This window comes from Triticum aestivum, chromosome 3D, assembly GCF_018294505.1.
Source record: "Triticum aestivum cultivar Chinese Spring chromosome 3D, IWGSC CS RefSeq v2.1, whole genome shotgun sequence".
NCBI classification, from domain to species: Eukaryota; Viridiplantae; Streptophyta; class Magnoliopsida; order Poales; family Poaceae; genus Triticum; species Triticum aestivum.
In genome coordinates, this window is record NC_057802.1 from 571,709,738 (window position 1) to 571,719,848 (window position 10,111).

A 10,111-nucleotide genomic window follows, 5' to 3' on the forward strand; every position below is an offset into this window, starting at 1 on the left:
TCTTTGTGGGCTTGATCCGTGATGGGTCAATGCCTATTTTGTGCACTGTATCCTGATAGAGCAGATTGAGGCTGCTGCCACCGTCCATGAGGACTCGTGTCAGGTGGAATCCATCAATGATTGGGTCGAGGACCAGTGCAGCTGAACCGCCATGACGGATACTGGTCGGGTGATCCCGACGATCAAAGGTGATCGGGCATGACGAACATGGATTGAATTTTGGGGCGACTGGTTCTATCGCCTAGACGTCCCGGAGCGCGCGCTTGCGCTCCCTCTTAGGGATGTGTGTGGCATATATCATGTTCACCGTTTTGACCTGAGGGGGAAACTTCTTTTGTCCCCCTGTGTTCGGTTGCCGGGGCTCCTCGTCATCGTCCTCGCTTTGCGATCCCTTTTCCTTGTTCTCTGCATTTAACTTGCTGGCCTGTTTAAAAACCCAACAATCTCTGTTGGTATGATTGGCTGGTTTTTCCGGGGTGTCGTGGATTTGGCACGGACAATCAAGTATGCGGTCCAAGCTGGATGGTCCCTAATTGTTTCTTTTATATGTCTTCTTCCGCTGACCGGACTTGGAGCCACTGAATCCGGCGTTGACTGTCGTGTCATCGGTGTTGTCGCCATTGTTTCGACGTTTGTGTGTTGCGTCGGAGCTTGCCGTTGCTATTTTTGCCCTCGAAGGCTCCTATTTCGCTTGTTGTGTTTTTGCTACGGGCCAGCCAACTATCCTCCCTCGCACAGAAGCGGGTCATGAGTGCCGTGAGGGCTGCCATGGACTTCGGCTTTTCCTGGCCGAGGTGGCGAGCGAGCCATTCGTCATGGATGCTTTGTTTAAAGGCCGCTAGGGCTTCGGCATCCGGACAGTCGACGATCTGGTTCTTTTTAGTTAGGAATCTGGTCCAGAATTTCCTGGCTGACTCTCCAGGCTGTTGGAATATGTGACTTAAGTCATCAGCATCTGGTGGCCGGACATATGTACCTTGGAAGTTCTCAAGGAAAGCTTCTTCCAAGTCCTCCCAGTTGCCAATAGAATTTTCAGGTAGAATGTTTAGCCAGTGCCGAACTGGCCCTTTGAGTTTTAGTGGGAGGTATTTGATGGCGTGAAGGTCATCCCCGCGGGCCATGTGGATGTGGAGAATAAAATCCTCGATCCATTACTTCGTCAGTGAAGCAAGAGGGTGTGCGGCGCCTCTATATCGGGCCGCATCGCGATGTACCTCCGATGGAGTCCGTCTGCGGTTTTCGGCCCGGGCGTGACTAGGTTTGTCACGTCTGAATAGATATCTTGTATGTCCTGCTCTACTGTCCAGGTCTTGACGAAGGTCATATGTATAACCCCGAGCTGTCTTATCCCTGCCTTTACGACGAGGTGGGGCAGTCTGGTGTTTGGCTTGGATTGCCGTTTTATCCCGACCGCGTGGTGGTCAGTCAGCCGCATTGCGCGATGCTGGTGCGGGCTCTGGCGCCTCGTCATCGAACTGAGGTAGCAGTTTGCGCTTCGGGTAACTTTTGGCTGGGCGTTTAAGGCAGTATTCCTCGGCTGCCAGGACATCGGTCCATCTATCATTGAGCAGGTCTTGTTCAGCTTGAAGCTGCTGCTGCTTCTTTTTCAGGCTCCTCGCAGTGGCTATTAGTTGAAGCTTAAAGCGCTCCTGCTCGAGAGGTTCCTCAGGCACGATGAAATCCTCGTTGCCGAGGCTCACCTCCTCTTCGGAGAGCGGATGATAACTACCGTCCTCCGAGTCTTCTTCTATGGCCTGTTCATCAGGGCTAACTTGCCCGTCTTCCCGATTGTCTTGTTCGGCAGTTTGTTGGTCGGGGTCTTCTGTGTCTTCGGCACCATCCAGAGTGTTATCGTCTCCTGTGCCGGTGTTGCTGTCCTTGCTGCGGCGTGATTTAGAGCGGCGCCACTGACGACGGCGCTTTGGTTGTGTCTTAGGAGGGTCATCCTTCGCTGGGTTCTCCTTGTTGTCGCCGCTATTATCTTTCGGTGCATCCACCATGTATACGTCATATGAGGAAGTGGCCGTCCATCATCCGGTGAACGACGGGTTTTGGGCCTCCTCTTCTCCGGCATCGTCGTCCATACCGTCGATGTCTTCGGAGTCGTAGTCAAGCGTGCCGGTTAGGTCTTCGACGGTGGCTATGAAGTGGGCGGTGGGTGGGAAACAAAATTCTCCATCATCAGCCTCCAGTTCAAATCGGATATAATTCGGCTGCGAGTCCTCCGCTAGGGATAGATTCTTTAACGAGTTCAGCACGTCGCCTAAAGGTGAGTGCCGAAATATGTCTGCGGCGCTGAATTCGGCGATAGATGAGCGATCCTGCTCGACATATGCGGACGTACATGGCTCGGAACTTATAGCCGGAAACGAGTCCGAGGTTCCGATGACACAGACATCACCCAAAGTTAGGTCTGTGTGCGGCTCCAACGCCGCGGAGTCTGCGGACTCCGTGGCGGGGTAGAGCTTCCCATCCTCGGATGGCGCGTTCTGCTCCGGATCTAAGGCCCGAGCGGTTACAGGTGCAATTTCCTGAGTGTGGTCCGATGATAGATTTAAGTCATGTTCATCGTGGCAACGGGGAGAGACTGCCGCGGTCTCGAATCCGTCGAAGATCAGATCTCCGCGGATATCTGCGACGTAGTTCAAGCTCCCAAATCTGACCTGATGGCCAGGGGCATAGCTGTCAATCTGCTCCAGATGGCCAAACGAGTTGGCCCGCAGTGCGAAGCTACCGAACACGAAGATCTGTCCGGGGAGGAAGGCTTCCCCTTGGACACCATCGTCGTTGATGATTGAAGGAGCCATTAACCTTTTGAGGACGACACAGTGGAACTCTCAATGAAAGCACCAATGTCGGTGTCAAAACCGGCGGATCTCGGGTAGGGGGCCCGAACTGTGCATCTAAGGATGATGGTAACAGTAGACGGGGGACACAATGTTTACCCAGGTTCGGGCCCTCTCTATGGAGGTAATACCCTACTTCCTGCTTGATTGATCTTGATGAATATGAGTATTACAAGAGTTGATCTACCACGTGATCGTAATGGCTAAAACCCTAGAAGTCTAGCCTGTATGACTGTATCTCTATCCGTACTAAGCCCTCCGGTTTATATAGACACCGGAGGGATCTAGGGTTACACAAGGTCGGTTATAGAGAAAGGAATCTTCATATTTGGCCACCAGGCTTGCCTTCCACACCAAGGAGAGTCCCATCCGGACATGGGTAGAGTCTTCGGTCTTTGTATCTTCACAGCCCATCAGTCCGGCCCATGTAACAGGTCGGACGCCCGAGGACCCCTTAGTCCAGGACTCCCTCAGTAGGAGCTTGTGGAGGAGGCAGCGTTGCCGACGCTGCTGCAACACTCCTCTTCGTCACCTGTTTCCTTGACGAGGAGCTTGCTGCCCCAGCCATGGTGATGGTGTGGGCGAGAGAGAGAGAGAGAGAGAGAGAGAGAGAGAGAGAGAGAGAGAGAGAGAGAGAGAGAGAGAGATTCGGTAGGGGTTGGGAAATGTCAAGAGGGAGGGTTACAAGGGGCTTTCTGTAAAAAAAAGAGCAACCACAATGGCCTCTAAGTTGACGTGGCCTGGGTCAACGCGTCACGCAAGCAGGTCAGCGCAAGATCGTGCAAAAAAGGACCTCATGTGAACCACTTACTATAGAATTAGGATCTAAACATGCATTTTGAAAGATGCAGGACTAAAGTGACACTGCCGAGAAACTTTTAGGACCTCCGGTGTATTTTTCTCGCCTGGCGATTGGGACCTCGAACATATCTACAAATTTAGTTATGTTGATAAAAATTTAAATTGTAAATGCATGAAAAAAAGAAACAGTTGAGTTAAAAATTCATATTTGTGTTCTTGTGTCCATGTTTAGTCCTTATCAAAGAATGAAAATGAATTCCAAACATGAGGGTGCCAGGAGACGACCCCGAACATTAAGTGTTTTTTAGTTGTGGAAAATGCAAACGAAGTCAGAAAAGAATGAAACTTGGCATGATGCCCACATATCACACCTAGAGGCTAAGGTAAATGTTTGAGAAGGTTCTCAAAAGTTGTGCCGTACATTACTTAGAAAGCAGACAATCTTCAAGGAAAGATCATGGTTTCGAGATGGATCATATCTTGAGTTGTGCCGTGTCATCTTTGAAGGCAAAGCGGCTGCTGCTTTATCCGCTGGCCTTGAATTTTTTGCATGGCAGTGCACGGGCAAGCTCTCGGTGTATGTATCATATCTTGAGTTTGTTGTTGACACGTTTTGTACCTCTACGTGTCAGTTGCATCATTTCACTCCGGGGAGCGTTCCCTCTCTGTAGAGAGGAGATATAGAGGAGAGATGAATACACGCACATGCGATTTTCATTTGTGCTGAGCTGTTTCTCCGGTGCCCCAATCTCAATGACTGCGCGCAAAACCGTCCGAGAGCAAAATTGCTAGACTCACGGACTCGTTTTACTTAATCAACGGACTTTCCTTCCCCCCTTTCACTAATCTTGCCCCCCCCCCTCCCCCCCTGATTTTCAGGGGGGCCAGCGTCCCCTAATGCCCAATTAACGAAACCCACGTCAGTCCAGCCCTGTAAAACGCCCGTGCATGTAGCATTGCTCGTCCGAGAGAGCGTGCCTCCGAAAACCGTGCTCCTTGAGAACCTGATTTTGCATGTGTTTGCGTGAGTCAAACTGTTGAAAAAAAAGAGTTAAATACGCTAGAGGTGCCTCAACTTGTCTTGCACGGTCAGTTTGGTGCCTAAAGTTGTAAAATACATAAAACTGATGCTCGAACTTGTCCAGTCGTGCAAATACGGTGCCTCCATTCATATCCAGACGTACGTCTAGTCCGTGTGGCGTGCCCAACATGGCGGTGGCCCAACAGTCGGTGGCTAAGAGCGGGGAAGTCGCTGGGTGGCCCGCACATTAGGAATTTTAAAGAAAACCTTAAATTTTATTTAATCATGTAGGAAAGTCCTCAAATTTACGGACTGTCTTGCACGCACAGGGTGTTCACCAGGCCATAATGTGCTTAGTAGATATAGACCAGGTCGAACTTTATATATTGCGTTGCTATGCAAAATGTAATTTTGAAGCAGCGGCACATTCTGCCCATTTTTCCGAAGGTCAAAGAAATGGATTTTTACAGCTACAGAACTTCAGACTTTTTTGTTCATGCACACATAGAAGTGTAATATATCCAGGTTTTTTTTTTCAAAATCTGTATTTGTATGTGAGAGATACAAAAAGGACAAATACATCCAAAAATCAGCTAATTTTTGGCCGGATTTTTGTTTTTTTTGCAGGGTATAATATAACAAAATCTCAAACAAAACTTGAAAGTCACTTAGAGCACATGCATACGTTTTTGTGTGAAATTTAAAAAAAAAATTATGAAACTTTTAGCCAGTTTTTAAACTTTCAAGAAAAAACGTGCTCAGTGACCACCTTGCTCCAAATTTCTGCTTTGGTTGCTATGTACCTCTCATATGGGTCTGCACACTTAATTTTCAAGTTCTTTATTTTTATTTTTCATATTATTTTTACCATTTGGAAAAAGAAATGTAATAACAAATTACAATTGCCATAAACTTAAAGAAAGTGTTAGTGCATTTGAAAAATGTTCAACATGTTTCTGGAAAATGTTTCACATGTACTCAAAAATTATAATGCATTTTTGAAAAATGTTCGGCGTCCATTAAAAAAGTTTACAACATGTATTTTCAAAAGAGTTCAACGTGAGTTAAAAAATATTGTGTAAATTATCCTTACATTTCTACAAACACAGTTCACATGTTTGATTCATTTCTAGAATTTAATATTATTCCACAATAATTTTTCAATACAGTTGAATAATTTATCAAATACAATGTTGTCAATTTGTTACTAATTGGGTATTATAGAAATACAATGAAGATAAACAATAATTGTGTGTGTTTGTGGTCTCGAATGAAGAATCATAAATTTAGACAATAATTTCTAATATCAGTTGAATATTTAAATCCACATAAATTAAGTTCTTGTCTAACTCTTCGAAGTACACAATAATGAAAATGAAAAAATATTTAAAATATAAAATATAAAATATTGATAATCGTATTTTTCATATGGGAAAATTTATGTGTTATGAAACAAAACAGGAACTTTGAAAAAATAAAAAAAGATGAAAATTGCAGAGTGATACGTGGATTGTAATAACAGAGCTTCGTAGCTTAGAGTTTAACTCGAAGAATACTCCGGCCGGCTGGCCAGATCGTGCCGTTGTTGAACATGACGTGCCAGGTGGCTTTTTGATTGATTAAATAAAACGTGAGGGCGGTTTTTTAAAAAAATCCCCACGTGCGGGCCACCCAGCGCCTCTTAGCCACGTTTGTACGCCACTCGGGCTAGACGTACGCCCGGAATATGAACGGAGGCACCGTATTTACACAGCCTGATAAGTTCGAGCACCAATTTCAATAAGTTGAGGCACCTTCGGTGTATTTAACTCAAAAAAAAGGTACAACCCGTGGTCTAATGAGAGTTGTCTTTCCGTACTGTTGTCTTGAAGAGAAGTTTGACAGGAGAAAGAACCAAAACAACGACCACAGCGGGAGTCGAACCAACGACCTCAGTCCACACAAAGATGGTCGAAAGCACAACACGTAATCCACTGCGCAAGGCCGGAACCAATGATCTCCAGGAGGTAGTAATAATTGCAAACCGTGCAAGAGATAAATGCAATAGGATATTCACAGATTTCAGGGGGCGCAGAACAATACCATCCTGGTTACCGGTGGTAGATGCGGTAGAAAACTGAATTATAACAGAATGCTTCATTGACATGTCTGGAACTACGATGCAACATGCAAGTAATTAAATTTAAAAAGTAGTACCCCAAGGTGTTCTACAAGGCAGCAAAGAGAAAAATCCTCACATTCTCATTGTCAGCTACAACAAAGGGTGCAAACAGGAAACGTACTAAAAGTTGACTATTAAGAAGACCACTTACCAAGCGGTCAAATCAATTCTCCAGTAAAGCAAGTAGTGATATGAGGCATAAAGATTGCTAAATATCAAGTACAGAGAAGACCATAAGGCGGATTGGCAAATATTTCAGGAGCAAAGTAAAACGACTTGGAGTTGGCCGTTTCCTCTAGGGTTTCCCTAGGGTCTACCCATCCTCCGACGGCGCCGCCGGAGTCCACATAGTTTCTACGTTGATCTCATCGGAACTCGATCGCGGGCAGAACAACAGACGCCCGCGCCACGCTGACACGCGTTTGCATGGAGGAACGCGAAGGCCATAAGGAGACGGCGGGACTAAAGGAAGCGAAAGAGAAGATGCAGGTGGGAGTAGAGAGGCAGGAAGGAGATGGATCGGGGAGCTACCAGGCGGCAACCTTGGGGGTTGAAACTTCGGCGGCGGCGGCGGAGGGCTTGCAGGAGGGCGATCTGAAGGTTGATGATGAGGAGGACTGGGTTCACCGCGGATCTGGGCCAACCCTGGAAGATGCTTTTGATGGTATGAATTTGCATGGAGAAGAGGAAGAAGACCTAGATTTATCAGGTGAGGTTGAGGATCTGATCAGGGAGGTTCGGTGGCTCGCACTTTTTAGGGTTCATACCATGAGGCCCTTTAGCCATGCGGCTCTCTTGAATTCTATGAGGAACGCATGGGCTTGTGCGCAAGGCGTAACTTTCAACATTAAGGGGCCAAACCCATTTTTGGCTCAGGTTCATTGTCTGGGTGACTGGAAGCGTGTGATGGACGGTGGGCCGTGGCAATCCAGAAGAGATCCAGTGATCCTGGTGGAGTATGATGGATTTACAAACGTGGACGAGTATGCCCTAGACATGTATCCATTATGGGCGAGAGTTAAAGGGTTACCGGATGGTTTAACGAGGAAGAAGGAGTTAGCAGAGAAGGTGGCGAAGAAAGTAGGCAATCCACCGTTCACGGTTATCGTTAATGAGGGTAGGATAAATCCCTCGAATCATCTACGAGTCAAAGTGTTTGTTAATGTCAATCAACCTCTGGTTAGGTTTGTCCCAATCATGCTCAAAGAGAGGAAGAAGTACCCGGTCAGCTATGAAAAACTGCCGGACTTCTGCTTCTATTGCGGCTGTATGGGCCATGTGCTTGAGGAGTGCGGGGATGGTACTCATGATTTGGCCTCCTGTGAGTGGGGTGATTGGCTACATTGGGCAAATGAACCGGCTGGAGGTGGTGCTAGAGGTGGAAGGGGAGGTGGTGGTGGAAGAACAGGCGTTGGGAGAGGGGGTGGTCCCTTTAATGGCCCTCCCAGAGGGGGAAGAAGTGGAGATGGAGGTAGAGGGGTCAGAGGGGGAGAAGCAGGAGTTGTAGGTGGAGGAGCAGGAGTTGTGGGAGGGAGCATGGCGGGTAAGGGGAACCTTGGTTCAATTGACATGGACATATCAGTTGGGAATCAATTGTTGTCGGGGGAGGATGGCAGGGGAGCCCGCAAGAGGTTAGTTAGTGAAGATGGCACCATCACAGTGAGGGGTCAACCGCTGCCAAATCTGGTCGGGAAGGTCAATAATACAGTTCTTATGATTGAGAGTGGAGGAGAAACGGTGGAGATAGTGGTACCGGGCCCTTCAAATAGTACTCCGGGGAAACACCCTGTCGTCAAGGGGAGGAAGCAAGGAGTAGGGGAGGAAGAGGGTGAAGATCAAATGACAAATGTGGCGGCCTCCGGCTCGGAGGACCGCCGAGCCCAATGAATCTCCTAAGATGGAACTGCCGGGGAGGGGGGAATACCCCGATAGTTCAAGAGCTGGCGACTCTTTGTCAGTCGCATTCCCCCACTTTGGTGTTTTTGTGTGAAACAAGGCAGAAGGCGGACAAGTTGAAAAGAATCCGAGCGAGGTTGGGCTTGAAGGGTTTTTGCGGCGTGGATAGTAATGGTATGAGCGGCGGTCTGGCTCTATATTGGCATGAATCTTATGACGTCCAAATTCTAGACAAGAAGGAAAGATACATTGATGCCTTGGTGCGAATTCATCCGGATGCTGAGCAATGGAGAGTAACTTGCATGTATGGAGAACCCAGAGTGGAAAATAGACCGGCAATGTGGTCGGCGTTACAAAACCTGAAAACTGTCATTGACCGGCCTGTTTAGTTGTCGGTGATTTTAACGAGGCTATGTGGAACTTTGAGCACATGTCTACCACGCCAAGACCCGAAGCACAAATGGTGGCCTTCAAAGACATGTTGGAGGTGTGTGAGTTGGTTGATCTAGGCTTTATTGGAGTTCCATTCACATATGAAAATAAACGTAGTGGTGCAAGTAATGTCAAAGTCCGGTTGGACAGAGCGGTGGCATCCAATGATTGGAGGAATTTGTTCGCGTACTCGTCGGTTGTTCATATCCCTTCTCCTTGCTCAGATCATATAGCCATTTTGGTAAAGGGGTCAGCTGACCCGGGTCCGACAGGGAAGAGCAACAGAAGATACGAGCTTTTTTGGGAACGGGACCCTATGTTGCCGAACATAATAAAGGAAGCATGAGAGGCTGTAGGCGGCGTTCAGAACGTGGCTCAGTTGCGCGATGCACTATCCAAGACCATGAGCTCATTGGGATTATGGAGTAAAAAAATTGGTAACATCAGGAGAGAGTTAGCAAAGTCTCGGACTCAGTTAGAGGAACTGATGAACATGAACGCAGACAGAGCAGAGATCAGGGTTGTAACAGACAAGATGAACGAACTCCTTTACCAGGAGGAAATGTTATGGCTACAACGGTCAAGAATAACATGGTTGAAAGAAGGCGATAGGAATACCAAATATTTCCAAAGCAAGGCAGGGTGGAGAGCGAGGAAGAATAAAATTCGGGAGCTTACTGATAGCATTGGGGTGGTGCATACAGATAGTGTGGTGATGGGGGAGATGGCGAATGAGTATTTGCAAAATATATTTAAGGCTGATCCAACCATAAACCCGTCTCCAATACTGGACCATGTGGAGGTCAAACTAACTGAGGGTGATAATGCCAGGCTGGTTGCTCCTTTTTCTGATAAGGAGATATCAGATGCTCTTTTCCAAATTGGCCCTTTGAAGGCCCCGGGACCGGATGGTTTTCCGGCTCGTTTTTTCCAGAGAAATTGGAGTACACTCAA